This window comes from Adiantum capillus-veneris, chromosome 21 (assembly GCF_014529385.1).
Source record: "Adiantum capillus-veneris isolate H3 chromosome 21, ASM1452938v2, whole genome shotgun sequence".
NCBI classification, from domain to species: Eukaryota; Viridiplantae; Streptophyta; class Polypodiopsida; order Polypodiales; family Pteridaceae; genus Adiantum; species Adiantum capillus-veneris.
In genome coordinates this window covers 130,814,564-130,821,650 of record NC_140951.1, presented here as the reverse complement: position 1 = coordinate 130,821,650, position 7,087 = coordinate 130,814,564, and positions in this window count along the sequence as shown.

The following is a 7,087-nucleotide window of genomic DNA, read 5'->3' as shown; positions in this document are numbered from 1 at the left end:
CCTTTATAATACTTAAGCTAAAGGTCAATAGGGACTAAGCCCACTAGAAAGCCCTAGTACATTTCACACAATGCTGCCTAAATCGGATTAAGAACCTAAGTAACCATTGATTGTTAGGAAGGCATTCCCCATGGTATTAAGAGAAGATCTCTAACGCCTAACTTGGTCAAACTAGCTTAATCGGACTGCATGATTTTTAAGAATAGACAAGTGATTATGACAAAAAATTACATTGAATTTAATGTTTGGTGCTAAACAAAGGCACTAAATATTATGCTACCAATCACAATCAAAGCAGACAAACATAGATGCAAAAAAGATAAGGGGCAATGCTAATGGACAAGAAACACCTGTTTGTGTTGATGATCGCGCTTGATTTGAAGTGTGAACGAGAGAAAGATTCCATGAAGGTCCAAATCCTAACAACAGCAACACGTTCCTGTACACACTAGGAAACACAAAGAATACCTCTAGGAGGCACATCAGTGGGAAAAAAGAAACTTTGCTAATCACTCAACTTTAAAACAGAAACATTCCTATCGTACTAATCTTACCTACCCTCCATCACTCGAGTGACGAGGATCAAAGGTGTTTAATGACATAGGTCTTTGTTTCTATGTACCGGATGTGAATGTATAGGTCTAGGTCAATGTTTTGACTTTTATTGTGCATACGCGTTTGCTAATTGCTCTTGCTCTTTATTAATTTTGTTTTTTGTCAGTATAAGACGTTATATATACATTCCCTAAGATTGGTGATTGAGATGTCAGGGAAAGAAGGTTGAGAGGGGAGTGAGTGAATGATGACTGTCAGCAAACACTCCCCCCTTCCTTGGGTAGATCATACCATTTGAAATGTGCTCGTCACCCTTGGAAACCAATTGTTCCAGTTGGTAATAGGTGATAATTTTTGCCAGTAGTTTTCTATTACCTTAGGTGCCTCGTCGAGTTGCAAGGGTGGTAAGGTACTCTCCCATGATCGAATTTGAAGTGGTTCATCAGGTGATTCTTGAACACTGGGAGATGTGGATTCCTTTGTAGCTTTATGGAGGCCCACTATTGTAGGCAGAGGGTGTGGAGAAGCTTTTACCTCTATGGATGAATTACATGAGGAGCTAGAAGCTTCATGGGACTCCCCCCTTCTTGAGCTAGGTGGAACAAATCGTTCTTTCTTTGGTACCCAAACTAGCTCTGGAACGGGTGTGTAGCATTCTGTGATTTTTTTCTTTCCGCGATTGTCGATTCGTTTTGGAGCTACGGGATTGGGCTCACATGGGTCAGGTGACAGGTAAGAACACAATCTACATTTTGGTACCCAAATTTGATCATTTCCTTGATAGTAGCCTTGGGCTTCCAATAGTTTTTTAGGAATCCAACGCCACATTTTCTTACTTTTCTTGGAGCGAGTGGTACGTTTCTTACAAGGCTTCTGTTTTTAGCACTAGATATGGTCGCTAAAGAAGCTTTAGGGACCCACTTGTATGTTCTCTTTGTTACATTAGGATGAGTCTTGCCAGAAGCTATATACATTGCTTGTAGCATATTTAAGGGTACATGCATTTTATCCCCCTCAGGTGTTACCCATGTCGTCCCCCTGTTTCCCCAAGTGTCTATGGTTGCTACTAGGTGGACCCAATCCACATTGTCCGACTCAGTCATCCCAGGTAGGACATCCATATAAGGAGAATCTTCCCCAACATCAGTGTCCGCTTTACATGTGTAACAATACTGCAATGGGGCCGAGTGTACTGTGGTGTCAGATCTATGATCAATTATAAACCTGTTTCCTAGAGGATGTGCTCGACCTGTCACAAGATCCACTCGAATGACAGAATCTTGGAACTGCAGGTAGACATGGTTTTTAGACCAGTCATGCACCATTTTTGCTTCCCTCATGAAAGGACGTCCTAAGATCATCTCCGATGCCATAGTGTGTTTGGAGAAATCCATAACAATGAAGGTAATCCTTATTTTATGTCCAAAGACCTTGATCTTGAGATCTTCTAGCATCCCAATAGGTTTAACAATAGACCCATTGGCCATCTTCACTACTATGGTTGTGGTCGCAAGGTGAGGTCTTCCCATAGTTTCCCAACATTTTTTAGTCACAATGCTAATTCCAGCACCACCATCAAGGATTCCCTTCACAGTTAATCCCTTAGTAGTGATTGATATGGTCGCATTGGATTCATCACCCTCAAAGTATTGTCCCAACTTGTTGACAGGTATTTCTATAACAAGGTTCTCATCTAGGTTGGGTTGTGGATCTAAGTGTTCCTCCTCTATTGGCATCTCCCCAGCTCCATCCATCTGTGCAAATTGTGGTAGCCCAAACTTGAGTTCTCCATTGAGGAAGGCTCGAAGAGCTGAGACTAGCTCAGGGTCTTTATATAGTTTGGACATGATGGTGGTTCTAACTTCTGAAGACATGAAATCCATCAATTTGGCAATGTTTAACGGCACCTTTTGGCCTTGAGTCCCTTGATGTGGGGAAGATGGGATCTCCATTTCTTTGATAGGATCAAGTAGTCCCTTTGTAAACATTCTTTCCATCAAGAAGTGAGTACGCCCACTTTCCCATGACTTTAAGTCACTTTCTTCTTGGATGACACTAGGTATGGCTAAGGGTCTATGGTCTTGGTGAGGTTGTTGTTGCGTAGGGAACACGGTGTCTGTAATCTGGATCTTCCTAGGTGCTGGTTCTAGATCCCTTTGGGTATCTTCTACCAAACTCCTTAATTGCTTGACTCCCTCAATCTCCTCTGTAGGGTTTGGATAAGTTCCTATCTTCTTCTTGGATCCTGGCCATTGTGGCTCATGAAGATCTTCCTTGTTGGTTTCTATCTTAGTGGTCGTTTTGGTCTCCATGGTTTCTCTTGAATCAGAATCCTCTTCAACATCATTTATATATATGGGGTCGTCACCAGTCCCTATGTTGGTCTTTGAACTGGAGTCTGACTTCGCTGCTTTTTGCGATCTCTTCCTTTGTGTTTTCTTCTTTTTCTGAGATTGGGCAATTGATGACGTGTCTCTTTCCTCAAGAATATAATTTTGTTTTTGGAGCATCGATCGTGTGAGTACGTTTACTGGTACCACATGTGTACTTTGTGATGGCTCCTCGGTAACTTCAATCAAGTTTAATGGCGTGATCTTCGGTGCATTTGGATTATTTGGACATTGGACAATCAAATGATCTATGCCACATCGATTACACATGAGTATCGGCATTCTAGACGTGCTCTCTTGATTGGTTTGCATTAGTGTGGCGTTCTTTTGTAGCCTAATAGGACACTCAGCTACACGATGTGGGCCTCCACACTCATAGGATTGAAGAGGTGGTCTCTTAGCGGTGTAATTGATATTTTGGCCTCTTGCCGCAAGAGCAGCTACTTAATAGACAGGTTTGACTTGTCCCCAATACTCCTCCATGTAGTATTGTGGACTTTCTTCAAGCACATCCATCCCATAGGCGATATTAGGATCTATATCTTCCTCACAGCCTTCCAAACAAGAAATAGATGACTCACAACCCACTTGATTCACACAAGTGATTCTCGGATGTGGTGGTTGTGGTCCTAGCACTGGAGGTGGTAAAGGTGTTGTTTGAACAACATTTTGGGTCCTAGGTACCATGTGTTGTGCTGTTTGTTCAAGAGGTGGGGCCGGCATCAATGCAGGCACTCGAGGTATGTCTGTCCATGCTAAGGTTGGTCTATTGGCCATCGCACGCTTAAATACTATGCAATCCTTAGCTTGATGACCATACCTCCCACAGGCATTGCAGTTCCCATTGAATTTTACTCTAAAAGTAGGGCATTCACTGGTACTATGCGGTCCATAGCATACTGAGCACCATTGTTGCTCCCTTCTTGGATACATATGATTGTTCTGCAGAGCACGATTGTCTCTAAGACTCTCTTGAATAGCCTTGGTGAGATCTGCTAAAGTCATCTCAGATATCTTTGGCTCCTTAGCAATAGGCTTTAGGGTCATTGGCTGATACCCCGATGCTTGTGAGCTAATAGATTTAGACTCAATAGACACTCTTTCTCCTTGAATCATTAAATTATCCTCCAATTGGATCGCATTGGTGGTGACTGATTCCCAAGTGGTGATACCTCTAATGACTAGGCCATTGTAGATATCCTCATGTCATAACCCCCTAATGAATCTATCAAGCAATTGGTTATTATTGAAGCGCTCATTTGGATTACAACGAGAATTCAAATGCTTCAAGCGACTAATAAAGTCTCTTACCGACTCTCCTTCCTCTCGTTGGGCTTTCTGGAGCTGAGAGGCTACACCCCAAAGTACTCCCTCTCGTATGTATTCTTTCAAGAACAGTCTCCTAAGAGTAGGGTAAATCGTTTTTTCTTCCACCCTTAGGGTTCTATACCAATCCCCTGCCTTCCCACTTAAGGTTAGTCTTAAAGCATTGCTCTTATGCAGGTCATTGTGTTCTCCTAGAGAATCGCATATTTGTTCAAACACTTCGATATGCTTTCTCACATCCCCATCTCCATTAAATTTTTGTGTGAGCTTGGCTATTTGTACTGCCTTACTTCTAGGCTCTCTATCAGGCGTGTTACGCATATTCTCAGCAATAGATCGACCAATAGCTTGAGCAAATGTTGCCAAGTCACCTAAGTGAGCAGGCACCATGGATGAAGGCGCTCCATAGACTACATGTGGAGTAGGTATTGGCATTGGGCTTGGCGCATAGGAAGCCCTTGGGTTCCACGTTGGGTACGATGTTGTGCCATGTGGTGGCCCAAAGTTCATATGTGTGGCCCTAGGCATAGCAGACGTCGGATGTTACATGCTAATGCTAGCCGATATAGTCCCATGGAAATAAGAACTTGGGTATGGTGGTTGTGGAGCATAGGTAGTTGAAACAATGGGAGGGGTAGGGACTACATGAGTACAAGGACCCATGGGTGTATACGATTGGTACACACTTGTAGGTACTGTTGCAGGAATTGAGCTACCATGTAGCGGTGCTTTACTAACAAATGAGGTCCATGGCGTGTTTCTCGGCATGCCCATCATTGGGGTAGGCATGGTAGGCGTGGTGTCATCAAGGGAAAGATGAGCTAGACTTGGAAAGGTGAAGCTATCACTTGTGGGCTCAGATTGCACTGAGACCCCTGGAGAAACAACATATGGAGGATCCATCGGACTTAGCGAGGGAGTCTCCATTTGCGATAAGGTCGGTTGTTTAGCCTTCCCTGTATCCAAGAATCTCATGAGACCCGTTGAAGGCATGTTGATCCCCTTGTTCTGTCTCTCTAACTCAATGACCCTATGGATGACCTCACAAACTCTTTGTTGTTGATCCTCCACACTAGTAGCGCCCATTGTGGATTGTAGGACATCTAACCAACCCACGTGATAGGTGTCACTTGTGTATAGGTCGATCAGAGTTTCCGTTTGTAGTTCGTACTCCCAGTTCTCATTTAGGAACACTCCTTCTAGGATTGAGGTGCTAGGTGCAATGTTTCTTTCTAGGGGTTGTCCCTTGCGGTTGCTAAGTCAGGAGCACTTGATTGCTCTCTTAGCAAGGATATTGACATAGGGGCTTTCGCTTTTAACTCTCTTTGTTGCTCCACCTTGCGTAAGCTCTCAATTTCCTTTTCCCTTGCTGCAAGGATATATCGCTCAACCTCTTGCACTTCGGCAAGGCTTCTACCATCGGGTAATATGACCTCGGAGGGGAATAGCTCTGAAGATTTAGGAGGTGCAGTGAATGAAGTATTCACATGCACATTCTCTAAGGGCACAGGGTCTATGTTGGTCACGAATGGAGAATTTACTTCCCCACCCCCCTCATTTACATCATTAGCTCCATGTTTGGAGCGAGTGGCTCTACTAAAGGTTTACTTCAGGCGGCTAAGCACGCTCGGCCCGGACCGTGGGCCCATGGCATGCATGTATTAGCTTGAGCTATCGGGATTAGGCATTTGGAAGAGTCACTAGCCGCTATGTTCGGGTCTTGGTTTGTACTACCTTGGGTCCCCGCTGAGGGCCCGTAACCTAAAGTAGGTGGATAATGAGAACTCGCGTAAGTCCAAATTCTCTCTAGTTGCTTTGTCTTTAGCACATGACCAGGAGCGCAGATGGATGTGCCTTTGGCATCCTACAAGCGTCGGTGAATAACCTCGAAGGTTAACCGCTTACCTTTTTTAAGCGTCCGTTTTCACTCGTGTTTTTTACATTTTTAATGTTTTTTTAATGTTGATTTTTTTTTATTGCAGTGTGTGATAGCTCGAAACGAGCGTATCACTTAGAGGGTCGCTATGTGCTTTACAACACAATTTTCGGGCATCTGAAGTTCCGTTGGTCCTCAAAAAATCGATTTTTAGCTACGTGTGAAGCTAAAATTCGTAATTTTAAAAGGCGACTGAGGCCTAGGCCTGAGCGTGAGCTTGGGATTGGGTCTAGGCTTGGGTCTGGGAGATATTCTCGATCCCGATCCTACCTTTTATTTTATTTTTAAAAATTTAAAAAAAATAAAGGATAAGGTCGCCGTGGCCTATGCGAGAGCACACACACTCTATCTACCTACTTCTAACTAATACACCTACTGTTACACACTAACACACTCTATTAGCTCTCACAGATCTACTTCCTACTTACTGTACACAGAAAACTAACAACCTTAATACACAGAGAATAAACACAGTACCTTTGAAAACTCCATTAACAAAAAAAATACACATTACAACACGAAATCCTTCTTCTCAACACACACACACACACTCCTTCCATACCTTTCCTACAATTGAAATTGCACCACAAAAGAAGCATAGAGTGCCATTCAAGCTTAGTGTATGGCATTAGCACATAACAAGCCTAAACTAGTAAGCTCAAAGATGACGATGGTGTGTCACTCACCGCTCTACGCTTGCTTTGTGGAGGATTCCTCGCCACAAAGAAGAGGGAGACGCCGCTACGCCGTGCTCAACCGCCTCGCCGCCGTCGTGCCACCGCAATGCTCGATCGCACACTCTCTCTCTCTCTCTCTCTCGCATACACACACACACACACACAAAGAGATGAAGAAGAAGAAGATGGAGATGGAGCAAGAG